Source organism: Ambystoma mexicanum, chromosome 10, assembly GCF_040938575.1.
Source record: "Ambystoma mexicanum isolate Mex_15411 chromosome 10, UKY_AmexF1_1, whole genome shotgun sequence".
Lineage (NCBI taxonomy): Eukaryota > Metazoa > Chordata > Amphibia > Caudata > Ambystomatidae > Ambystoma > Ambystoma mexicanum.
The window spans coordinates 1,457,919,435-1,457,945,858 of NC_090932.1; the positions used below are offsets into that span (position 1 = coordinate 1,457,919,435).

The 26,424-nt window shown below is 47.5% G+C and overlaps 1 protein-coding gene and 1 long non-coding RNA gene across 3 annotated transcripts in view; one reads left to right on the forward strand and one right to left on the reverse strand.

Moving 5' to 3' along the window:
• SH2B3 (SH2B adaptor protein 3) overlaps positions 1 to 26,424 on the reverse strand; it is a 570,764-nt gene that overhangs the window by 271,614 nt on the left and 272,726 nt on the right. The window lies entirely within an intron of this gene.
• Positions 7,652 to 26,424, forward strand: part of LOC138492404 (uncharacterized) — a 338,216-nt gene continuing 319,443 nt past the window's right edge. The window contains exons 1-2 of the long non-coding RNA XR_011276200.1: positions 7,652 to 7,739; positions 7,923 to 7,992. This is a non-coding gene — a long non-coding RNA (uncharacterized lncRNA). The remainder of the gene's footprint in view (positions 7,740 to 7,922; positions 7,993 to 26,424) is intronic.

A 26,424-nucleotide genomic window follows, 5' to 3' on the forward strand; every position in this document is an offset into this window, starting at 1 on the left:
AGTGGAGACTGAGAGTGCCCCAGAAATGCTAAAGGTGCGCCAGCACCAGGCACTTAGTCAATGATAAGGACTGCCCTGCCAGGAACAAGGAGTGATCCAAGTGTAGGAGAGTTCGTCACGTTGCTGTTGCCTGCACCTGGAGAGAAAAGAAAGGTGCGTACATCGAGGGTGAGGGAGGTACAAGTGATTAGGAGGAAGCAGAAGACAGATCCACAGAGATCATTTCTAAACTCGACTCGAGCAAGGAGAGAGAAACCTCATTGCATCCTAAAAATGGACATCAATGAAACCTGGGTAATGGCCGACTCAGGGTCAGATCGGACTATCCACCCCATACAGACCTACAAAAATGGTGGGGCATGACTTGGTAGAGATCAGAAGCACCAAGCACAAGCCCACACTCTTTGGGGGGGGCCAAGGTGGACCTCTTGGGTTACATCAAAGTGAAACTTGAATTCAAGGACAGGTACACCACAAAGAAAGTTTATTTTTCGACCAAAGGTCCCGCTGGGCTGGGATGATCAGCACGAATTGAGTATTTGGGTAGACCCCAGCACAGAGGACCACGTGTTGTTGGTCTCCTCAGGAGGAGAACTAAAGCAATGATTTTCCCCACGTTGTTCTCTGAGGCACCAGGGAAGATAAAGAATCATGTTCACAAGATTTGGTTAAGGCCGCATGCCATGCCGGTGAAGCACAAAGTCAGACCTGTCCCAGCGACAGCAAGGTTGGCGTTAGTGTCAACTCTGCAAGATGGTTGAAGAGGACACGATTGAGACAGTTCAATCCTCAGAATGTTCAAGTCCTGTTGCGCTCATCAAAAAGAGATCGTCAAATCACTTAAGAGTGTGCATAGAGACGCCTGTCGGAACTCCTGAACGCGGAACTCACAGAGACCGAGGTGCAAGAGGCGCTAACACAGCTCCAACCCGGGAAAACCCCGAGCCCCAACGGCTTCCCCACAGAAACATGGAAATACCTCGGAGGTGGGCTATCGACCCATATGCACCGCATGTTCCTACGTAGCAAAGAACTCGGGGCGCTCCCCCCGGACCTCAGGAAGGCATGCATCATAGTCATACATAAACCCGGGAAACCTCCGGAGGAATGTGCCGCCTATCGCCCCATCTCATTCATTAATGGAGAAGCCAAAGTCCTCGCCAGAGCACTCGCCAACAGGCTTCTGACAGTAATAGAGACCCTTATTCATCCAGACCAGCGCGGATTTATGCCCAACAAGTCCACTCGTATGAACCTACACAGGGTCCAACTGGCGCTGTGCAGAGCCAAAGAGATACCGGCCCCACTAGCCCTCCTGGCGGTGGACTTCGAAAAGGCATTTGATTCGGTGGGGTGGGACGCTCTGTGGGCAATCATGGACCGGATGAACCTGGGACAAGCATTCATATCATGGGTCAGGCTGCTCTATGCATTCCCGGAGGCCACGGTAAGAGTAAACGGCAGATCCTCTAAACCATTCCCACTGGGTAGGGGTACGAGACAGGGGTGCCCGCTGTCTCCGCTTCTCTTCCTCCTGGCTATCGAACCACTTGCTATTGAGCTCAGAGCTAACACCAACTGGAGCGGGTTCGCCTGGCCGGGAGGGGGTGAAGACCGCCTTTCGCTATATGCGGACGATCTCCTTGTCTATCTCAGTAACCCATGCATCTCCTGCCCTATTGTTTCCCTCATCCTTAGGGAATATCAGAACTTTGCGGGTCTGAAAGTGAATGAAACCAAAACCATTTACTTCCCAATCCAGGGTGGTGATTCCGCGATTCCTGAGGCCTGCCCATACCACATCTCTATCAGGGAATTTACATACTTAGGCATACGACTCGACCCGACACTTGAAAGGTTCCCCCAACTGAACCTACAACCTGTGCTTGAGCGGTTCAACAGAGACACTTCCCACTGGCAATCACTCCCCCAGTCGCTGTTAGGTAGAGCCGCACTATTTAAGATGATGACCCTCCCCAGACTCCTCCACGTCCTCCAAAATGCCCCATTCGCCATCTCCAAGGAATTCTTCGCACTTATCGATAGGAATCTCCACACACTATTATGGGGAGGGAGGCAATCCAGAATTGCCCTTGATACGCTCCAAAGATCGGTCTGGGAGGGGGGTATCAGCTTGCCCTGCATATGTACATACTACCTTGCAACACAGATCGGAGTGGTAAATGATTGGATGCATGCTGACCCCACACTACCGCACATCCGTATCGAGCTGGAGACCATGGCCCCGTTATCCCCACTCCAGACACTGTATGCCACCCACAACCGTCTCCCGAGGCTTCCCAAGACGATTCACCATGTCCGTCGTGCTTGGCAGGAAGCACACAAACTGGTCGGCTGAAAAGGAATTCCAACACTGTCCCAACCTATATGGCACAACGCACTCCTCCCAGAAGTAGTGAAAATGGGTGCTTTGGCCCACTGGCACGTAAAAGGGATACACACACTGGCACAGGTGATACAGGGGGGGCGCATCCTAGACTTCGAGACTATGCAAGTACAGTTTGATCTGACGCCCATGGACCGGTTTCGACATGCGCAGTTGGCCCACGCCATCCACACCCAATTCCCAGACACGACAGACATACCCCCATGCTCGCCCATTGAGACCAATATCCTCCCCCAAGGCATCCCTTCAAAGGTCACCTCCACTCTCTATCAGGCCCTCAATTATTTTGGGACTACGCAGCTTGACAAGCTCAAAGCACAGTGGGAAAGGGATGTGGGTCAACTGGAGCCGGAGGACTGGGTCGATGCATTGATGTCCCCCAGGGAAATTGGGATAGAAAATAAACTCAGACTAATACAACTGAGAATTCTCCACCACTCTTATCACTCTCGGGCTGCAATGGCCAGATGGGGGGGGACTAGATGATGGGACATGTATCAGGTGCAAAACTGAGTCCGCCACCTTCTACCATATGATATGGGAATGCCCAGTGTTACAGCTCTTCTGGGGGGACTGCATTAATACGATCTCTGCCGCCATGGGAACACCAATCCCTAGGGACCCCAAAATGGTACTCCTGGGCATCTGGGGGGAAGTAGACCTGACAAAACATGGGAAAATGTTCCTCTCAATAGCATTAGGGGCTGGCAAGAGACTTATCGCGGCCAAATGGGGGTCCGCAGACGCACTGTGCCTGAACCAATGGAGGAATGACCTGAACAGGTGTGCGGCTTCGGAACGCCGGATCTACAACGCGCGGGGTTGCCCCCGCAAATTCAGGAAAATATGGGACAAATGGCTTGATGCGCAGTAAACCCCGCCGGTCGATACAGCTCAGCATCTTGAGTGACTTTATCTACTCGCCTTGACCTGCAACTGTCCTTGGCCCCTGGCCCTTCGATGCCCCCCCTCTTGCCTTGATAGTGTCTTTGATGCTGCTATGTTATGCTTTGCCTTTCTCGCTTGTCGTATGCCGATGATTCATGTTTCTTGTTATGTTGTTAAGCTCTAAAACTCAATAAACAGAGTTATAAAAAAAAAAAAAAAGAGTGTGCATAGACCTGCGCAGCCTCAATTTGGAAGTGGTCACGGGCAGTTTTCCTTTGCCAAGCATCAATGAAATAATTTTAATGATTTAAGAAGCAAAAACAAAAATACAAACTAGACATGCGAGACGCCTACGACTGCATAAAACTTCACATCCCCTCACAGCATTCATCACGCTGTTCGGCACATGCCAGTATACCTGCATGCCTTTCAGTTTGTCATCGGCTGCATCAGCATTCCAGAGAAAGATTAACTCCCTGCTCAACAGCCTCGACAAAGTCTTATTTCCAGGACGATATTGTGGTGTATGCCAAGGATCTGAAGACCCATGATGGGGTACTAAGACAAGTCCTCAACAAGCTCCAATATGCAAGAGTCCGCCTGCACTGTGAAAACATGCATATAACTGGTGGGTTTGTGGTCTCATGCAGGAGGCATAGCAGTTTGGGCTTGATTGCCCCTTTTGGGCAGGACTAGCCTGAAGCCCGATTCTAATATTGCCCATCCCTTTCTCGAATGGAAAAGCAGGCTGGAGAAAAAGAAAAAAAATAATGGAACGGAAGGCTGCCCGAAATAATTGCCAGCCCTTATGATTAATTGAAGGTTTTCCCATTCATAGATCTTCAGTGTTGCATAAAGTATAGACATCCTTTGCTGATGTGTACTGCATTACACTACAGAGACGAACATGTCCCTTACATTTTTTGGCAGATTCTGAAACCTGCTAAAAGTACAGTTCGGATCTCACAGCCAGAGTTGTGTAATATCTCACTCTGATGTAACGCTCTCTATTTACATAACTTTCTACCGGTTGTTTGTGGGACATACTTCCTGCTAGGCATTTGTGGGATAGGTGAATAAGGCCTGCCCTCACCCCCACGTAGGCTCATCCTTTGATATACAAGCAAATCATGAGGACTTTGGCGGGCCATACGGAGTGCTAGTGGCATATAGCACAGGTTCAATTGGGTGGTGGGCTGTACCACCTGCCAAACGCATTGCTGCTATTCGCACCTTGCTATATCTGGGGCGCAAAAAAAACACCACAAAACCGTTTTTTCACAAAATACCCCAAAACGCAAGTGGGAAACATAAATGCTCATTTACATTGACTCATTCTGCCACCTTCTTGTGGCGTGAAATGGTAAGATAGCCATGAGGAGCCAACTCCGACCCACCCATGCCCCCCTGAAAACCCCCACCAGCCCCCCACCCGCTCCACCAACACACCCGTCCGCAGCCAGACATGGGGTGAAGAGACATGTATTTCCATGCAACGGCTGAAGTTTTAGCGCCCATGCAGTGACGTCGCCCTAATGTCTCACATAATACACGGCAGGGTGCCTCTGCCCCGGCCCCTGTGCAGCCACATGGAAGTGGGCACACCACCAGTCTTTGATTTTGTAGAAAAACGAAACATTTAGAATCTTGGCAAATGCAAAGGCTACATTTGCATTACAAATACGTTTATGATGTGGGTGTGGGGCCCTGGTGCCCCTGGTTATGTATCCCTTGTATGTCACTTCTGTTTTAAATATTACCCTTTGACGCAATATGCCCCGAGGTGGCGGGCTCATCCTGTAGGTAACGGCCCACCACCCAAGTTAAGGACTCAAGCACAGCAGTAGTCCCTGAACAAGGGGGGCGGCTGGCTGTTACCTACAGGGTGTGCCCAGCCACCAAGGGGCATATCGCCATTAGCGCCCATGTAGATCCCTACATGGGTGCCAATGTTATTTTTATTTTGTAAAAATGAAATAAAAAATGTACCTTTATCGGCACCCGACGCAGCACAGTGCCTTCTGCCAGAACGTCAGTCTTCAATGTTGATGACTGAGGTCATCAACATTGAAGAGGGACTGCCTGACTGAAAGCACTGTGGGGAGAGATCATTTATTTATTTGAATTTTTAAAGCACTCACAGAGCCCAGGGGCATCGAGGCACTGCTACAAGGATTAGTCTCTTAGTTGCGTATTTATAACATGCTTAATACCCAGACGTTTCTAAGCGCGAACCGGGGATCGAACCTGTGTTGCTTCAAGTGGTCTTGTTTCCAAAGCTAGCACGTTGCCGCTGAGCTATCCTCCCAGGGCAATATATAAGGTAGGTTCTTTTTTAATAGAATTGTTTCAAAAAAAGTAATACGACCATTAGGACCCCTGTAGAGGGGCATGGGGAGCAGGGAAGGGTCCGACAACAAGCGCTCGAAATGCAGACTTTCCTTTGTGAATACAGCCCCGCGTTCTGAGCATTTTCATTAGCTCTGGTTGCCTCCCAGGGTGCTAATGTTTAATAACTACAAGCACAAAATACAAAAAAGGGGTGAATGGATGCAGGCGAAATGGAACACTGCGCATGCAATCATTAATAATTAGTAGCATATTCAGCTCTAAAACGAAGACGAGTTTAAAAGTGTGTGTTGAAATTAAAGTGTACAGCTACGTAAGCTCAAAGTGATTACGGCATGGAAACCCGATGATAATTTGCCTCAACTTTAAACAGGAGCTAGAGGTATCAAGGCTGCGGCTTTCATTACTCACCGTGCTGGTATTCGAAAAGAAAACAGAGCAAGGAAAATAAAGATTTGAAAGTCAATGAGAACAGAATTCAGGTTGGGTAGGTTCCTCCATGGACAAAAATCAACCACATTGGTAGATTTATTTCAGCATTTGTTTGAAGTGTTTTAACCAGGATTGGTCTTCCGGGTGCATTCAATGTATCGCTACTTCGGCTGATGAAAGAAGAAAACATGCTTCCACAAGCCTGTGAAAATGTAGCATTACCGCGCAGTATTCAGAAAATGTTTGACTGCATCACAAACAGCCAAAGACACTAACAAAGTTCAGTGGAGATAGAGTACTTTTGGAAAATCGAATTCCTGGTCTCCCCCAATTAGCACCAACGAGTGATGGATAGAAGGTTTTGTAGGTCCTGTTTTGTCCATTCACTTGCTACAATTGTATCTTCAACAAATCGATACTGTGGGTTTTTGTGTTCGAAATATGTCTTCAAATTCCTTATAAATGTATCACTCTGTAGATCGATGTAATTGCTCCCGATAGTAGGTGCAAAAGGCACGTCTTTGTTTAGTACTTGCATTTCTTGGTTAGATAGTATCCTGTCCGGGAAATTAATCGCTGGGTTCAGCTACTGCCCTCCTGGCTTCCCTATACTTGATCTTCTCATCTTGAATTTCTGCATCTTCGTTTACCACTTCTTGTGCCTCGTGTTCTGTATGGAGTATTCTTATATTTTCTACCGGGGCGTCCGTCTTATTGTAGTGTTAATTTTGTATCTGCACTTGGAACGATGAATTTGATCTAAAAAATACTCCTTCCTGACTGATGATCAATGGCATTCGAATCTCCCGTTCGAAAGTTCTGTCAGCTGTTCATTGTCCAACGCCAAACTCCCCGGACTCGTGGTGGGGGCATTTTGTTTGGATTGAGATGTCCTGGTTTTGTCATACTTGGGCTGAAACGTGTACACTGTCTTGCCGATAGTCCCTGTGATCTCGGAAAAAAAACTTCCTAGACTTCCCAATTTTCACTTAATATTGTTCATCAGACTTGATATAATTTGCACAATGAACACACCCATGCTTCTAGCAGTACATCTAAATGTATATAGCAATAGGCCCAAGACTGCAACATACCCGTGCTGCTCTCCCATATGCAATACAGCAACACAACAGACCCTGCATGACAGACCACCACTGAGAGCCATAGAAACAGACAATTGCTGTTCCGCAGCAATGGTTGCCATAGAAACCTTTAGACTTGATGAATCGAGATATGCCGACACAGGATGTCGCCCCTGTTTTTCTCCACCTACACACAGCAATCTGCATGGATTGGCGGGAGCGGGTGAATTGCCACTGTGTTTTCATAGCGATTTGATCCGCATGTTTATAATATTTATTATAATTTGTTGGTGGTCGTACATCTATAATTCATCACGTATCATTGGCATCTTAATAGATGCACATTTTCGAATTGGTAACTACAACATGACCAGAATGCCCATCAGATGTATATGGGAGGCCACATTCCAACATGGCCGCCCTGTTGAATTAGTCAGAACTGAGGCTGCAATGCGCACGTGTATCCTGGCAAGCCCGGGACTCCGATTCATCAAACGAGGGTGAGGGAGGCCACACACATTGTCTTGCAGCTGCATGGCGCATCACCGACCTTAGTCGCCACAAGATTAATGGCATATTAGGTAAGAGCTTCAGGAGCTACCTACGACGAGTGGGTTGATTATTTCACTTTCCTCTGGTCCTAGAATGCCCCCTTTGGACAAAGTATTAATATGCGACACAGAGCGCTAGCAAAAGAAATGAATGGTTTGTTGCCATGACCCTCTATCCAAGACCTGACGCAGTACCTTTATGATTGTGTGCAGGTCTGAAGCTATATAGAATTGAGAGGCTGCCACGCTGCTGCATCATATTAATAAGTTTCTGCATAATTGGGTAAGCATTTGTGTTTTTTTATATCCACAGTAGAATCTTACAACACCAGACAAGGTTCATTTTAACCCCAACCATATCCCTTTGCCTGCCCCTGCCCTTCCTGTCTCCCCACAGGAAGCAGAACTTTTCTATGCCCAGCCAATAGAAAAACATAGTAGAATGCATCCAGCAGCACCGGAATAAACGTGCTATCATATTAATAGCAACATCCAAGGTCCTGAAGCAAGTGGCAGTAGCATTGTCAGCTACTGAAACCGGTCGACCAAGCTTACTAAGGGATATCCCAATAATCATGGGAAACCCACGATACAAAATAATATGTGCACCCCTTGGGTCCACAAGCATTTTTTTTATTGCAGATATTGAGTTCCAGTGAACAGGAATATTAAAAGTAATTGGGATTCCTGCTTCAAAATGTTATGTGAACCCACTCCCATGTGATCAATGGGTTTTATAATAGACTAGCAATGGGGTCAGTCTCTTCTCTGTCCCCTCACCCTAGATAGGCGGCACGTAACCAACATCTAGGGGTTAGGTAACACCTGGAAGGACAGCTAGCCTGGTTGGGGGGCCAAATAGCGCTCATTAACAGAGGACGTGGAAATAACTGTTGCTCCACACCTGTACATATTTGTGTGAAAGTACATTGGGAATCTGTACAGTGTCTTTACTACCCCCCTACCCCCTCATGTGTACACAGACCTTGGAATACAGCTCAACTACTGGCACTCCCTCTGGAAACCTTGGATGCCATCGTTTAACCTGACATTAAAGAAGTGCCATGCCATAAGCAAACCAGTTTTAATCCTACCATTCCTTTTGAGCCAATTTCCAACGACTTTCTATTCATGGCTAGGGGTGGGGGTTGGGGCGTTGCAGCGAAGGCGTTTGGATGCACGCTCTGCCACCCAGGTACACTTGGCCCAAATAGTACATCCAGATCAGCTGGCCTGCTCATCACTCAGTTGCGAGAAACGAGCAGGTTAACGGGAATGCAACCCTTTGCTAGCATCCAATGTGTGCAATTGGTCGGCACAGACTATAGTCGAGTTCCTCAGTACCAACTCGCAACAATTACAGTCTGTTGCACTGAAGCCACCCCCTCCCCACAGTGGATCGTCCGCCGATCTCTATTCCTGCTGGGGAGCCGAATGGCCTACAGGCACCCCCTTTTCACTCCTCTAACAAGGTGCCGTGGAGCAGCTGAAAGGCAGCGTGTGGGGCTTCAAAAATCCCTTAAAATAATTAACTCTTACCCCTACCCGTAATCTCTGAAATGTTGTGATGATGTTTTCTGTTTAAGTAGGAGTAAATACAGTAAATTAAATTGTGGTGGGCCATTATTCAGAAGGAGCAAATACATTAAGCAAAATTCTAGTGGCCCATTATTCCGTTGTAGGCCCATTATTTAGTAGGAGTAAATACAGTAAGTGAAACTGTGGTGTGCCATTATTCAGTTGTTGGGCATTTATTCAGTAGGAGTAAATACAATAAGTGAAATTGTGGAGTGCCATTATTCAGTTGTTGGGCCATTATTCAGTAGGAGTAAACACAGTAAGTGAAACTGTGGTGGGCCGTTATTCAGTTGTTGGGCATTTATTCAGTAGGAGCAAATACAATAAGTGAAATTGTGGAGTGCCATTATTCAGTTGTTGGGCCATTATTTAGTAGGAGTAAATACAGTAAGTGAAACTGTGGTGTGCCATTATTCAGTTGTTGGGCCATTATTCAGTACGATTAAACACAGTAAGTGAAATTGTGGTGTGCCATTATTCAGTTGTTGGGCCATTATTCAGTAGGAGTAAACACAGTAAGTGAAACTGTGGTGGGCCATTATTCAGTTGTTGGGCCATTATTCAGTAGGAGTAAACACAATAAGAGAAACTGTGGTGGGCCATTATTTGATTTAGGTGCAGGTGCTGGAGAGGTTGTAAAACAAGACTCCCCTGAATGGACAGGCCCTCTACCATAACACGGCAGCATTGAAGAAGGCCACACTGATCAACATTCCAGTGTTGTGGAAGGCCACAAGCCTCCACTCGCTCACACAGAGCCCTAGGTGGAAACTTACATGGGGCAAGTCGTAATCTGGCTCACCCAGCAGGGTTTAGTCCCCAGTGCCCATGCAAACTGAGAACATTACCCTTTAGAAATAACTTGTCGCAGAAGGCAAGAATGTGCAACGACAGTGGTGTCTCTTTTGCAACTACAATGATGCAACATGAACCTCATTAAGAGTGGGTTCGAAAGGTGGGACTTCATTAATGGGTGCTGTGAACAATATGGTTTGTTCTTTGGAGATGTAAGCCTTAAAGGAGAGCTCGCGGTCGATGGTGAATCGGCGTTATTAAGTGCTGGGGGTGAGCTGTTGAACCTCATTTCAGTCAGCCATCTTTGGAGCAGTGTGTGATTGGTGGGGCTTCCCAGAAGGATATATGCTGTCCTTGGAAGACGCAGCTTCAAGTAGTCAGTTGACATCCAAAGCCTGCAGGAGGTAGAGGCAGGCTTTCCGTCGATGGATGTTGATACAGTAGATTGTCCAGGTAGATCTGTGCAGCATGATTGTAATGATGTAGCTTGATGTGGTTGGCCCGGGGTTCATCCAATGGCTGAACGTTGACAGAATAGTGACCCGGTGAACCCCCCCCCCCCCCCCCCCCCCCAAGGGCTGAGCCCTGTGGGAATACCAAGGTCATGAGGCAATAGTAGAATATATTGGCACACATTTGTAAGACAATAGGAAGTGGGAAAACCACCAGTCTATAATAGTAGTATCTAACTATAAGATGGCAAAAGGTGTTCTGGTGCCGATGTCAGTTTGCAGGCTATGAAGTGCACCAGCGTAGGGCAGCCTTGTCGATTCCGTGCAGTAGGCCAGTGTACTGTGCATAGCCTTGCAGTCTGTTGGCTTGCCATCGATGGAGGCCAGTGCATGGTCCAGAGCCTTGTGTTCTGTTGCCTTGCCATAAAGGGAGGCCAGTATACTGCCCAAAGCCTTGCGGTCTGTTGGCTTGCCATCAAGGGAGGCCAGTGCACAGTCCAGAGCCTTGCGGTCTGTTGGCTTGCCATCGCGGGAGGCCAGTGCACTGTCCAGAGCCTTGTGATCGGTTGGCTTGCCATCGAGGGAGGCCAGTGCACGGTCCATCTGTTGCCTTGCCATCGAGGGAGGCCAGTGCATGGTCCAGAGCCTTGTGGTCTGTTGGTTTGCCATCAACACTTCATGCACTTGCACTAGCAGAAATGCCGTCGGGCCTAGTTTTTCTGTTAGATCATGGGTGCACAACATACGGCCCGCCATGCTGTTTTGTCCGGCCCGCGAGGCACAAACACTTTCCTAATGGCGGGCGGCCCGCACGCAGCATCGGCCGCCCTCCATTAGGAAAGTCTTTGTTGTCTTCCGGGCCAGACAAAACACTGGCCGTCATTGGCTCAACACACGCACCACGCCGCTCCTACGAGCCACGTAGTGCGTGTGTGCTGCACCAATGGAGGGCCAGCACTACGGCTGGCGTGGCCAGTAAGGCTTGATGCCGGAAGGCATTTCAGCCTTGCTGGCCACGCCAGCCGTAGTACCACTCACCTCGCCAGCGTTCCAGCTTACCTGCCTTCCAGCACGTCCGGTAAGTGGTCTGTTTGTTTGTGTTTATGTGCCGGGTCTGTTCTGCTGTATGTTTGTGTTGTGTATGTTGAGATTGTCGGATGTCTATGAATGTTTGTTTTTGAGTTTTTGTGTTGTGTATGTTGAGATGGGGGTTGGGGGGGGTTCGGGTCTGTATGGGTGCATGCTTGAGAGTGTGTTTGGGGCATAGTGTTTGGTTGGGGTGGTCGCCATGGGGCATAGTGTTTGGTTGGGGGTGAGGGGGCCATGGGGCATAGTGTTTGGTTGGGGGTGAGGGGGCCATGGGGCATAGTGTTTGGTTGGGGGTGGGGGAGCCATGGGGCATAGTGTTCGGATGGGGGTGGGGGACATGGCCATGGGGAATAGTGTTTGGTTGGTGGAGAGGGGCCCATGGGGCATAGTGTTTGGTTGGTGGTGAGGGGCCCATGGGGCATAGGGTTTGGTTGGGGGTGAGGGGCCCATGGGGCGTAGTGTTTGGTTGCGGGTGGGAGCCATGGGGCATAGTGTTTGGTTGGGGTGGGGGACATGGACATGGGGGGGCATAGTGTTTGGTTGGGGGTGAGGGACATTGGGCATATTGTTTGGGGGTGAGGCGGCCTTGGGGCATAGTGTTTGGTTGGGGGTGAGGGGCCCATGGGGCATAGTGTTTGGTTGGGGCTGAGGGGGCTTTGGGCATAGTGTTTGGTTGGGGGTGGGGGACATGGGCAATAGTGTTTGGTTGGGGGTGGGGGACATGGGCAATAGTGTTTGGTTGGGGGTGAGGGGGCCTTGGGGCATAGTATTTGGTTGGGGGTGAGGGGCCCATGGGGCATAGTGTTTGGTTGGGGCTGAGGGGGCCATGGGCATAGTGTTTGGTTGGGGGTGGGGGACATGGGCAATAGTGTTTGGTTGGGGGTGAGGGGGCCATGGGGCATAGTGTTTGGTTGGGGGTGAGGGGGCCATGGGGCATAGTGTTTGGTTGGGGGTGGGAGCCATGGGGCATAGTGTTTGGTTGGGGGTGGGAGCCATGGGGTATAGTGTTTGGTTGGGGGTGGGAGCCATGGGGAATAGTGTTTGGTTTGGGCTGAGGGGCCCATGGGGCATAGTGTTTGGTTGGGGGTGGGAGCCATGGGGCATAGTGTTTGGTTGGGGGTGAGGGGGCCATGGGGCATAGTGTTTGGTTGGGGGTGAGGGGGCCATGGGGCATAGCGTTTGTTTGGGGGTGAGGGGGCCATGGGGCATGGGGATGAGGGGGCCATGGGGCATAGTGTTGCACTCCAAGAGTGAACCCAATAATAAAGCTAAAACAGGCACAGTTAGGAGATGTACATCCTTTGCTTTTTTGAGGAAACTTGACTCAACAAAGGCCATACTCCTCTTGGGCAACCCAAGCAGCAAACTATAGCAGTCCAAAGTAACGGAATGTCCAATCATAGGTCAATAAAATATATATAATTTAATTAAACAGACGATATACAATAACTAAATCGAAATAATTATAATAATGGAAAATATGTAGTACAACATGTAAGTTTGAAATGCAATAAAAATAGTTACCCTCAAAAACATTCTTTTTCCATGTGTTTAATACAAATTGGGGGTTGAAAAAGCCTCCTGCCACGCCCCGCCCACATTTACTTTTTGGCCCACTTTAGCCCTCATGTAAGGTACTTTCGGCTCTCTGTCAAAAGTAGTTGTGCACCCCTGGGTTAGATCATTTGGAGAATTTAAGGCCTATGAATGACTACTGTATTCCCTTGCTCCCTTCCTGCCCTGAAGCACTTTGAAGCACTTCACTTGTGTATAAGCACCGTACAAATAAACTATTACAATCGAGATCCAGCTTTATGACAGCTCATGCTGCATTTTGACTGGTAGGTTATACCGGGTTATTGTCGTGTAGCTGGAGGGTGAAAAGTGTTTGGTTGACCTTTTTGATGAGGGGACCAGTAGTTAACCAAGTCGCGGGAGTCCAGTGTGGGCTTATACAGAATTGGGGGGGGGGGGGGTCTGGCTGGTCTTCAATGACTCTAAAAAGATGACTTGGAAAAGGGCGGCATCGGTAGATTTTTAAAGAGGTAGCTTTGAGCCCTGTAACCCCATTGGTCAGGTGTTTCAGTGGGAGGGGCCATGAACTCAGTGCACTTTGGGAAGCTGCATAGCCGGATGGATGGGTGGGTGGGATGTCACAGGTCCAGTTGGGTCGGTGAATGAGATGATGGTTCAGGTACATTGAAAAACGTGTTGATGATGGCACTGCACTGGTCTGGGGATTGAGGGGCAGACTGTTGGCAAGGGTGGATGACGCGCTTGGCAGGATGTATCTGCTTTTGTTGGAGGGTAGCAGGTTAGTGGCATTTGTGCTGGCTGCGAGCCTAACCGCGATTCTGCCGGGGCACTGCAATGGGCAGCTGATGAACTGTGTATAGGGTGTCCCGCTGGCTCCATGCCACCAGGACACCACTTTCCCAGTGTGGGCTTTTCTTTTGTAAATAATTTGAATCAGGTGCTGAAATCCAATTTGTTCTTTTGAACCCAACCAAGTCTATAACTTCCAGAATGCGCAAAGCCCAGGGCTGAAAGCTTTGTGCGCCCTGAGAAGTCTCGTGGAAGACTGCCACAGAGACGCAAGCACACTTGCAAAGTGCTTCTGGAAACGATATGGAAGAAGAAAAAAAACAACTCAGAACTTGGGACGGCCGTGGGGGAATTCCATTAAAAAAAATCTAAATACATATAAAAAAATAAAACATGTGTGCGTCTGAAATCTACTGAATATGGAGTTGCGCTGAAATAGTTCACATGACTTCCCCCTCCTGCGCCGACAGCAGCCCAGTGAAAGCACTTCATCCCCCTCCTCCGGCAGCTGGACTAGGGCCGGGGACCACAAGGCCTCCGACTCCCAGGCTCGACCCTGCGAGCACCCATCAGCATCTGCCATCAGCAGCCCCGGTGCGATAGCAGCGCAGGCGCAGAAGCCACAACCTCTCCTTCAAGTAGTTCCGGTTCTGAAGCTTCTCCGGACAAGATGCAGAAAGGTCGCAGGGGCGTTGCTAGGGGGGGGCTAAGGGGGCTATAGCCCCTGATCTTTTGGTTGTAGCCCCGGATAGAATCTCAGGAGCTACAGCCAAAAGGCTAGCTAGCCCCCAGTCCCAACAGTTCCGACATCAGCTTAGCCCCGGGTCTTTTCCAGACCTAGCAACTCCCCTGCGCGCGTGCGCCTAAGATGGTCCCCCACCCAGTCTCCAGGCCCCCAACTGACTCCTAGAGCAGAAGCTTCTACAGTGAGTTTAATGGGATATCTGCTATTGGATTACTTGTTTTCCTACAGACAGAACTGTTCCGTCAACATTCCTAAAACGCCCTGGGCTGCACGCATGTACTGGGGCATTCCTAAATCACATTTGTGTACCATGCGTGCAGCAAACAACTCATCAGTGGTCTTTGCATCGATTGTGAAGCTTTAGGTCGACAAAACGCCACTTATGTAGCAATTTTGGACTCTATTCAATTGTTCCACAATGTGTTTTAGGCAAATAATCCTTGCGCGTAGCTTAATTCTTAGCCAGATGCACCAATCGATCATTACCGAATCAACAATCCACACCCAAGCACACAGTAACATTTCTGATGGTGAATCACACAAATCACTCTTGGTTTCAGCTACAACTCTCAGTTTAACGAGGACATCCTGAAAAGTGTTCTAATCCGTGTCTCCTCCCGGTTACATGGGCTACTGGTGGCCCACACTGTGGATAAGTAAAGTCGAGTTGGCACGCCGTTCCCTGGAAGCGGTCATGACTGTGCGTGCAAACTGCAGACCTCGGAGGCACGGCCACAGGTGCTCCAGCACCCCTCCACTTCTTGCAAGGCCTCCAGTACTTCCCAACAGTCCAGATGCATGGTGGCACCTGGACATTCGAGAAATGTTCTTCATGACATTCAATGCCCGGTACGCCGCTAGGATAGTCCTATTATGCATGGCTCGCTAGCCACGCTGCAGGACCATTGCCCAACGATAGAAACTGGCTGTGTCGGGGACTTAGTATTCGAGTAGTACCAGTTTGAAGCTAAAGGGCCCTGCGCTCAAGATTGGAGGCGGGGGACTGGAAGTAGGGGTGCAATGGAAGGGCCAATGTTTGCGTTACTCAATATAGAGGAGGTCCTACAATGACTCCAGATGGAAAATCTAACATGCTACCGGGAAGACAGTACTGGCCGGGAGTCCACTGTCAGTCTTGATGACCTGCAGTGGTGCAAGGATCTCTCCACAGCTGCCGGATGAGTGTGTTGGGAGATAGTGACCGCATCTCTAAATAGCCAAGGCAACCACGGCCGGAACAAGCAAGCAAGCAAGCACCACTTCAAACTTTCTCTCCTCCATATGTGCACAGACAACGAATTACCTTCCATGGACCCCCATCTTTTTCCACCACTACATACTTCACCAAGATCAAATCCGACAGTCCTAAGAAATCCTTCATTCAGTAACCGGAGAAATTGACAGCATTTGCAGCTAATACAGTCCACGTGTCAGAGTGCAGTCCTGCCACGAGCTTCAAGTGCGCGACTGCTTTTATGAACCCGTTACGGATGATTAAAAAGATATAGATTTTTAATATATAAAAATGCAGATTATAAACTGTGTATTCTATTTATTTCAAAATAAACCCTAATATAGAAAGCATACTTATCTTACGTTACTCAGGGACTTCAGACCTTCCTTTGCTACTCAAGAAAGCTCCCCCCCCACCCCCCCGATTTTCCACTGACTGGGCTGCACTGACCCACGCCCAAAATAAGCCACAGCTGTGTGCTTCTAAGGGGCAAGGTGAACCAGCCAGATTCCACCAGCATAGACCTACCTGGAAACTTTGACATGTCTCGACGGGACAAATTATTCTAGAAAATCTAAACTTCTAGGGAGTGTGTCGGGGGGGACGTGGGAAGGGAGAGAAAGAGAAAGAGAGAAAGAGAATCCTCTTAAAAAAAAAAGTCGTAAAAAAAAATCTAAAGAAGTTTGTGTGATTGGTATCGGAAAAAGAAACATCCGTTCAACTCGCATGGCCGCTGTCCCGGAGAGAAGCCTTCTTCCTAGTAATAAAAGCAAAATGTTTGGCACGCAATTCCACTCAGAGCTTTCCTTCGCCCCTCCATGTTCATGGAGTGGGAGCATAAGTTCTTCCGCATGAACTTGGGTTCTCCAGTGGCTGCAGCTGATGACCTAGGCAGTTGGGTCATGTCCGCCCCCAACCCGTCAACATATTCCCAATTCCTCTAACTTACTTTGTTTGAATAACTGGGGCCAGACCAGGCTCTTCTTATTGAGGCGCAACAAGGCCACAGTTTATTATTACATATTTACAACCATAAACACACATTAACTTTTAACCCAGATGATCACCAGCACCTTTTTGTTTAGTCTACTTCATCTTCAGCACCCCCTTTTTCATTTATCTCTTCTCCAGTCAGCTCTTTCTTTTTTCCTTATCAACTCTTTACAAAGTATACTTATGTCTCACTCTCCGAACCTTCCCGAGCCTCCCGCTCAGGGTGAAAACACATTGGCAGCCGCCGCTGTTGTGCTACGGGGAGCTCCATTATGCTTTTCTTTCCACCAGTCAGGGCTGGAAGCTGACGACCAAACAGGGAGGCACCTCTTTATCCGACCTTGCACCCCCCACTATGCTAGGCTAAGAGGGGCCATTTACTCCTGGTTATCCTTGCTCTCAAGGAGGTTAGTTTCGAAACTGCTCGATCGCCTGAGTAACCGCCACAGCAAAAAGGTTTTGTTTGCCCCCTTGCCGCCCCCAGCAATGTAAAAATTTGCTTTTTAATTCACAACCTTGCTCTCTTAAAGCGTCCTCTAAATTTAATAAAAAAGAGGTCCAACCCAATTTCTGAAAGATGAACCCTGTCCTTCTCACAGTACCCAGGCACTCTTAGGTTTATCAGTCCGTGCCTAATCGTTGGAAAAGCCAGCTTCCCCCTTCCATTGCTGTATGCGATTTTGCCCCTCTCCAAGGAAACCTAGATATCATCTCGGACCAAATCAATTCACAAGCCCCCAGGCCTTTGTTAAAGGATCATCTGAGCCAGGTCTTTCCCACCTAAATGAATAACCACCATATCAGGAGGGGCTTCCTTCTCAATCAACCTCTTCCTCATGCTCTTAAGTTTGTCCCAGCTCATTCCTCGCTTACCAAACCATTGAATGGTCAGTCTTTTCAAAGGCCCTCTTTTATTCATCCTGAAATTCACCCATTCAGCTGCTCTCACTACAAATGAGTGGCCAATCACCCATGCTATTTTTCTGCTACTCGTGGCATCCTCCATCACAGGGGAACAACAATATATAACCATCATTGGTGTGCCCTACATCCTTTCAATCCTAATATACTTCTTGTAGGCACCCGTTCTCCATTGCCCTATATCTTTAATTCCTTGAACCACAAGGATTACCATATCGTTCGCACACAATGGATGGGAAACGTCCAGATACCACTCCAGAGCATACACTCACAAACTGGAATTGCACTATGTTGCACCACTGCAAGCTGATCCGAGATACTACTACAGGAGGCCCAAATAAATGATTTTCTCTTACCACTCAAGTGTTTTTAAGTTGGTGTTAACACATAAAAAAACAACATTTCCGATCAATGTCTGGGCTTTAAGGATTACTGTACAACTCCCCCACAGTGAGTAGGATGAGTTAAGATACCTCTCCCCAAAAATCCTACTTGCGAAACTTGTGTCACACCTTATTGCTGCACAGAACGTCATGCTCTCATCAATCATGTAATGATGTGTTATTCATTTAGTGCTCACACCCAAGTGCCTCACAAGAACATATGTGCCTACTTACTATATCACCCAACCATAATTGATTTATTGACCTATTTATTGACCTAGGAAAAATGAATGGCTGAGTGGGCCTTGATGGACTTAGATTCTGCAGGCCACACACAAATGGCAGCAGCGAGGCGCTCCACCCGCCAAGCCATCTGACCAGTGGCTATTATCTGGGAACCTCACTCAAGAACACCTATCTCGTTCCAAACCTCGTGCGGTGCCGGCTACAGAGACATTTTTATGGAAGGGCAAAAGGGGCACTTGCCCAGGGCCCCCCACCTTGGAGGGGGTCCCCACAAGGCTACCTGATCTAAAGTAAGATTCCATTGTTCATCAGACTTAAAGGAATAGTTCACCCAAAAATTTTTATTGCAAAAAAGATGGGCAATAATAATAAAAATAGATAGGCACTTAAAAAAAAAAGTGCCAATGTAAAATTTTGAGCAAATGAAGCTCAAAATGTACAAAAGGAAGCACATGGGGGCATCCATTTTGTGAAATCGATGCCCGCCTGTGCTTGCTTTTGCGGCACTAATGAAGGAAAAGCCAGCCAGCTGTAGTAAACAAAAGCTACAGGCAGAAAAGCTGCAGCTGCATCTCGGTAAGTGCTATTTATATTTTTTTTAAAAGCACTAGCTGCGTTTTTTTTCTCTAAGTTTTCTGGGCTGGAGGAGCCCGGAAAACTTAGAAATAAAACTGCAGCTTTAAAAACGTTGTATTAATGTTTTGGGTAGCTTTGAAGCTACCGCAAACATAAATACAACGTTATCTTGAAACACAACCGCGTTGTGTTTCTGCCCCCAGGGGAGCACCGGAGACCCAAAGTGAAAGCCAAGGCAGGCAGAAACACAACACGGTTGTGTTTCCATGCCGCGTTGTGTTTCTGCCTAAAGCTGTTTTCCCATTTCGGGCTCTCAGGCTCCCCGTGGGGAGCCCGAAAGCCCCAAATGGGAAAGCAGCTTTAGGCAGAAACACAACGCGGTTGTGTTTTGAAAACGCTGCAGTTTTTCTTTCTAAGTTTCTCAGGCTCCTCTGGCTCGGAGGAGCCTGAGAAACTTAGAAAGAAAAACTGCAGCGATTTTAAACACAATAACGTTCTATTTATGTTTGCGGTAGCTTCAAAAGCTACCGCAAACATAAATACAACGTTTTTAGAGTTGCGGTTTTAGCCCGGAAAACTTAGCTAGTGCTTATTTTAAAAAAATAAATAGCACTTACCGAGATGCAGCTGCAGCTTTTCTGCCTGTAGTCTCCGGTCTGCGTCCTCCAAGTCCCGGCACCAATGAAGGAAAAGCCACCCAGTGGTAGCTTTTGTTTACTACAGCTGGCTGGCTTTTCCTTCATTCGTGCCGCAAAACCAAGCACAGGCGGGCATCGATTTCACAACATGGATGCCCCCATGTGCTTCCTTTTTGTAAATTTTGAGCTTCATTTGCTCAAAATTTTACATAGGGACTTAAAAAAAATAGATTGCCACTTTTTATTTTTTTATCATTGCCCATCTTTTTTTGCAATAAACATGTTTGGGCGAACCATTCCTTTAAATAGCACACGCCAGGAGATTTGATGGCATGCTGCTGAGGCTCTAAACCCATTGCCTGTATGTTTAGACAAGTACATTCTGCCTTGATCAATTAATCATGTAATGCTTTCTGTGTTCACTGTGGAATACATGGTTTCTGCGGCACAACTTCTGCAGCATTATTTCCTTCCTGTGGGAATTATGTTGATTATTGCAATAGCCAAAGTTGAAATCCATATTGATAAATTGAGTGCCACAATGGTTCAGAAGTTAGCTCAGTGTGTTAAGCACTCATTGCAGAGATATGTGTTCATATTAAAGATTAGAAGAGCACCTTCCAGCAAGGCTGGCTGAACCTTTCCTATGTCTGAAGTTTATAAACCTACCTGCATATGTACCTGGTTTTGCAGCCTAAGAGGTGCTATTATCAGCAATGTTCCTGCACCAGACAGGAGTTGCTATCAAAACTAACATGTCATTCGTATGGCGAAGATCTAGAAATTGATTTGTTCAAATGGGGGCACTATAAAACCTGGGCAATCCCCACCAAAGATGAGCATAAACTATTAGTCCAAGAGGTGAATAAGTACCCAAATTCAAAACTGGAACCAAAGTTCTCATGCTTGTATCCTGGCTTTGCCAGCAGACGATAGTGATACTGGTCAAATCATATAATATCTCTTGCATTACTTTGCTGTCTTCTGTGCGGTTTGCCTTCATGCATGCTGGTGGCATTGCTTAGCTCATTACTTGATATTTCTTCTTATGTAGGCCATTTAAGTGGAAGGGGCGGTAGACAGGAGAGAGCGCACCAGATGTTGTAGACTTTGGGCAAGGATATTTTAAGGACTGCTCGTTTGAGACAAAAAACGTTTGCTTTTTGTATTAAAGTCAGAGGATGTTCTGCACGTTTATGAATGATGAATTCACAAGCCATTGTTTTGCAAGTATTTAAAGCTTAACAGTACAAAAGTACCTAGATTAAATCTGTTAAATCACATCGATTGGTATGCTCGTACTTATTTACTTCCCTTGATGATGGAGAAAATAAAGCTAGAATCATTCCAATTTTGCGTAACACCCTGTAGTATTTTGGTTTTAAAAATTGTCAGGTTTGGAAATGTGATTTCTGTACTTTGCAAGTCAGTTTTATAAAAAGATTGTTTTAGTACATGGTAAGAGCTGGAAAAGAAAGTGTTCAAATGCAGAAATTGCAGAGTTGACCCAAATCTCAGCTTCACCCCTTAAGCAATGTGTGATCCTGGGCATCCAATTTATTCTTGTATTGCCCAATTTCTCAGAACTGCTAGTCCCTAATCCTTTCAAAATGATCATCCCTTCAGAGTGATTTCCTTCTCAGGGTATGGTCTTCATAAAAGCCTCACTCATGGTTTCACTGGCTATAGGGTTGCTTCCACTATAATAGTGAGCATTGATATACTGCACGCCACAGGCACTTTTTCCCCATGATCTCCAATGGCAACACCATTTGAAAACCATGTCCCACTTCTAATCTCAGTCTGTCTGGATAAAGACACCTTCCTGGTAGCTTCTAATCTGCATTCACTACCCATGCTATGCTATGTGTAGCTTTCTTCTTTCTTACAATTGGTCTGCTCTATCCATGCCTGAGCGCTTTTGCATTGTCTGAGGCAGCTAATGTGAGTTCTCTGCCTATTCCGGGTTAAATGTACCTTTTACATACAGTCCTGCATTAATACTACAGGCTGCATACCTTCCCGGATGCTACTGATAAAAAGTATCCTGTTTCTATACTAGAAGAGAAGTAACTTCTTCGCAGATTGCTAATGTTGGCCTTCAAATGCTACCCGTTTATCATATGGAGAGGGTAGGGGGCCTTAAAGGGAGTAAACATGCTTATTTTGAATGCTGCGAGGCAGCATATCAACCTATAGGTTATGATCATGGTGGGGGAGGGGTGCCACCAGATATTCTTGATCACTTAATTCCTTTGGTTTGGTGGAGGGGGGCCACACAGATATCCATGCCCAGGCCCCCAAAAATGATTTAGATGGCCCTGACCGGCTGCCCGTGAAAATTCCCTCATTGCGAATAATAAAATTAAGTAGAGCTTGCCACCTTCCTTCAATCTGGTTGCGAAACATTCAGCCAACAGTTGCAACTTGTTTAAGGGCATAGCGTGAGCGTATTATGAGCTAGGGATTTTTTCCTAGTTCCTCTTTTCTGGATTCTTTACATCCTTGTGCCAAGGTTTTATTGGTTCGCACCGATTAATTTTGGACTAACTATTTTCTGTGTAATCTTTTATTACTGTTCAACCAATTAGTGGTGCCCAGCCTTCCCTCCTTTATGATTTTGGTTATAGACTTATTTTTAATCTCATTGAAAACTTAACTGTCCCCATCTCAAAAAGGGCGTTCCCTGCCTCAAAACTAATACTGAAGAGGCTGTCAGAAAGTCTGTCAAATTAAAGTCCCACCATCCTGAGTCAAAATCCTACTCTAACCCTCACACTACAACGAAAGGATAACTAACAAAGTTCCTTCTTCTGGAGAATGACTCCTTTCCCCAGGCTTACGGGTTTCACCCAGTCTTTATGCAATTTCACACCTAGGAGAATGGCTCCCTTCACCTGGTGTAGATCTGTACAGTTTCCAATGTAGTCGGGGGGGGGGGGGGAAATGACTCCTTCCCCTATGTCTCCAGCACACCTGTCAGTCTGTGACCAAGAGAATGCCTTCCTTCTCCTGGCACGATTCAAGCAGGGATTTGGAGGGAGATCCTTATCCTCAGCAGGTGCTTCCATATGGAATAGCCTCCCTGCCGTCCCCCGTCTTGAGCCTGATCTTACGTTCTGGAAACTCCTCAAGACCTTCCTCTTCTCCCCTTCCTTCTCTCTCCCTCTACCCTGCTAATCTAGTGCTCTGCTCCTTCTCCCTCTCCCTCCTCTTCCTTACAACTTGCTGGCTTGCCGCCTGGTGTACCTCAGAGTCCCTCAGGTCATGGAAAGCCCCACCAGTCCTCTTTCGCACTTGCCTCAGGGCCCTACACCCCACCCACACTCACTGCACTTGGGAAATAACCAAAGAGTGGCTCTCTCTGCACTTACCCAGTCTCAACCAACTGGGCGCACTTGGACCTCCCCCCTCCCTGTGACCGTCCGTGCACTTGCACGATTTGTAAGCACCGCGCCTGAAGATTGTCTGTCTGTCTGTTCTCCCTTGTCTTCACCCCTAAAACTGCAGAATCGCTGTCAGGCCTATTTGCTGTATCTCAACTGTTATATGTACTTAATGCACTTACCCTGCCTGTGCTGACTATTAACGTCTCCGAATTTCAAGGGCTCTGAGCAACTGTTTTTTCCTCATGTTCCCACCCTCCTTGAACGCTTTGAAACACTTGCCCGTGTATAGGCACTTGATAAATAAACAAAACCATACCATATCATGAAAAGACCAGGGGTTGGGGCGGGAATGACTCCCTTCACCTGGAGTCTTTAACCCCAACTCCTGGGTCTGAACCAGGAGAAGGACTCCCTTCTCCTGGTGTTGCTTGTTTCAGTTCACAATAAGTCTAGGGGGAATTACTCCCTTCCCCTGGTGTCGTTTACCCAACTCCTAGTTTGGTACCAGGAGAAGGGCTGCCTTCTCCTGGTATGGTTTGGCACAGTTCTTTCTCACTGCTTTCAACGTGCCATATCTTCGTCCACTCCTGCTAGCAAAGTTCGAAATCATATTTGGATCCCAGACCATTCTCTGGTGGCCAGTGGTTTCCTCATTACCAGTATGCTGAAGAAGATTTCTTCTGATGCTCCCCTTCTCACTGTTCGGGTCCCAGACCCTTCTGGTACTCTGGTTAGTGTCCTCAGCCCTTCCTGCATTTGTGTTAGGGTCCTTGACCCTTCACTGGTCGTCAGTGGGTTTCACTCTGCCAATGACATGAGAAAGATTATACTGGAGGAAAAACTGACACTGGCTAGGCCAAATCGTTGGTTCACTCCCACTGGGCCATTTGAAAGCTAATTTAGCGACTCTCCCGCCCCTGCATCCACTCTGGTACCTCCCGATACCTTCTATCCCATTTTGAAGATCTGCTACACCAGTTCTCTCGGACGGCTGCATTCAGCTCGGCGGCAGGGCTTGACACATCCGATAGCCCTTTGTTCCTTTTTATACATTGCAAGCAGTTGCTCGCATTCAGATTACAAAAGTACTTCATCTCAGTTAACAACTGAATTCTCATGCCTCCTCAGGGCCACGTTGACCAGTGTTAACATAGTCCATGATCTTCAGGTCTCCTATGCTCTTCCTCGCCCTACTACTCTTGGCTTCCTCTCCTATGTTACAACAATACATAGGTTTGCTTTCAATGTAGTGGTTCTGGACATTAAGGAAGGCTAGGGAACGTCAGGGAGTAACGACATTTAACGGGTTGTAACCAAGAGGATTGCCCTTATCCCCTGGGGGGGCCTCCCCTTGAGGTCCTCTCACATTAAACCACCCCTAGGAGGGCTATTGGGTAGCGGCCGCACCTCCCTAGCATCATGGGAAAGGCTCCCCCCCCTTGGGGAGAAGCAACGACACCTTGTGAATCATCAAGCTTGGAGTGAAGATGGGGAAGGAGAACAAGATGTGTGTGTCAACGACAACAATGAAGCAAAAACCCAAGGAAGAGTTTAGCTTACCAAATGGAGATGCAGAGAATAAACAGGAGATGACAAAGGCCAGCACCTTGTGGAAATCATAATGGTAGAGGAGTTAAAGATGACATTTCTGCATTCTAGAAGATGGAGAAAAGAAAACAGCTAAGAAGGGGGCAATCCATGCAAGAGCATGGCAATGGAAGATGTAGGTACGAGAGGCATGAGTGGTCAGAAGCAGGAAATGAAACCGAGCAACCAAGGAGGAAGAATATGGAGTGAAGCTGGGAATGATGGGCAACAATAAGGATCAAGCATGAGTTAGCACTGTTTTCATTGAGTGTGCCTTGGGGAGGCAACTGAATGGGGTTGCCAAGTCCGTGCTGCTCAAGGTAAGCAGTGATGCGAGAGGGGTATCTAGCAAAGTAAAAATAAGCAGCGAGATTCCAGGGTTCTTTGGAATAGTGGTAAGGATTCTGATAGGGAGTGATAGTGGGGGGCCATGCAGGTGGGTGGAACACCTTGGTGAATAATAGGGCTAGAAGGACTATGAGGAGGATCAGGATGAAGTATCCTTCACTCACATCCACTATGTAACCGCACCATTTTTCTCACAGGATCCTGAGGTTACAGAGCAGATGCCCGAAGGTCTACCAGGAGGTAGGGCCTGACATGCGCCTTCAAAAGTAAGAATGGAAGCTCTAGTCAATGCCAGCCACCCACGGAAACCTTCAATGGTTAAGGAGGATCTAGAGGTGGACTCGCACGTTTAGCTGGGATGTGTAATGCACTCTAGGGTGCCACATTTGAAGCAAAATTAGCAAATGGGTACGCCCCCTATCAAGGATTGTGACGTAAAGTCCTGCCACTGCTGGAGAAATGAGGCTGCCTTTTCCCTCCAGTCACGCGTCGGTGGATGGCAGCACTGCCGCTTAGCTCTCCAAACTGCTAGGCCTCTGAACAAATGGCATGGCAGGAGCTGCCAGATACTGTCAGGTGTGTGCAGTGGGAGGGGTCAGGGATATGTTGTGGCAGAGTGCAATCATTTTGGGCTTAGTGTCTCTGGAGCATGGAGGGCCGTGTCATGGGTCTACTGAATTAGGCATTAGACTGTCAACATTGCCCTCAGTGTATTCAATACCTAACCTTTCTCAATGAATTTGATAGGTTTGTCTTCTATCCAAATGCATTATTCAAAGTGTTTATAAGTTAAAATGTAAATGTGGCCGAGTTTCTGGATTTACTTTTTAATTACAGACAGTGTTTGCGATTAAATGATTATTGCTCTCTTGAAGTATGGGGCTTAGTGGATAAAACTCATCAGGCCCACACTACTACTAAACCAGCAGTGATCCCCAATCATAACAGTGAAGCGTGCACAGCTCGACCGGTACACCACCTTCGCCCCCTTTTGGTAATGTGGGCCAAGGGCAGTCACTACTCTGCAAGAAGGAGGTGAGCTGCCACAGAAGTACCCATAACAATAGTACTGTGGAACCAAAATAAAAGAAAGTGAAAGGGGGGGGAGCGAAAGAGCGACCAGGGGGGGACAGAAACACTTTAAATAACCTTTAGGCTTGATCATGAGTTACAGCGTTGCGACAGGCTTCTATGTCATTTTCAGCAGTTTGAGTCAGCGTTGAGATGGAAGAGTCTATTGCTTCCAGGGGTCAAGACACCATAGAGACTGGTTGGGACCATTGCTTCAAGTCATTGGTTTCTACTGGGCAGAGTCCACATGGTGAAAGATTACAATGTGTTGGCAAATAGTGAGTTGTCCATGGCAGCTCTGGTTACTTGCAGCGGCTCATAAAGTCTTCTTGACACGTTCAAGCC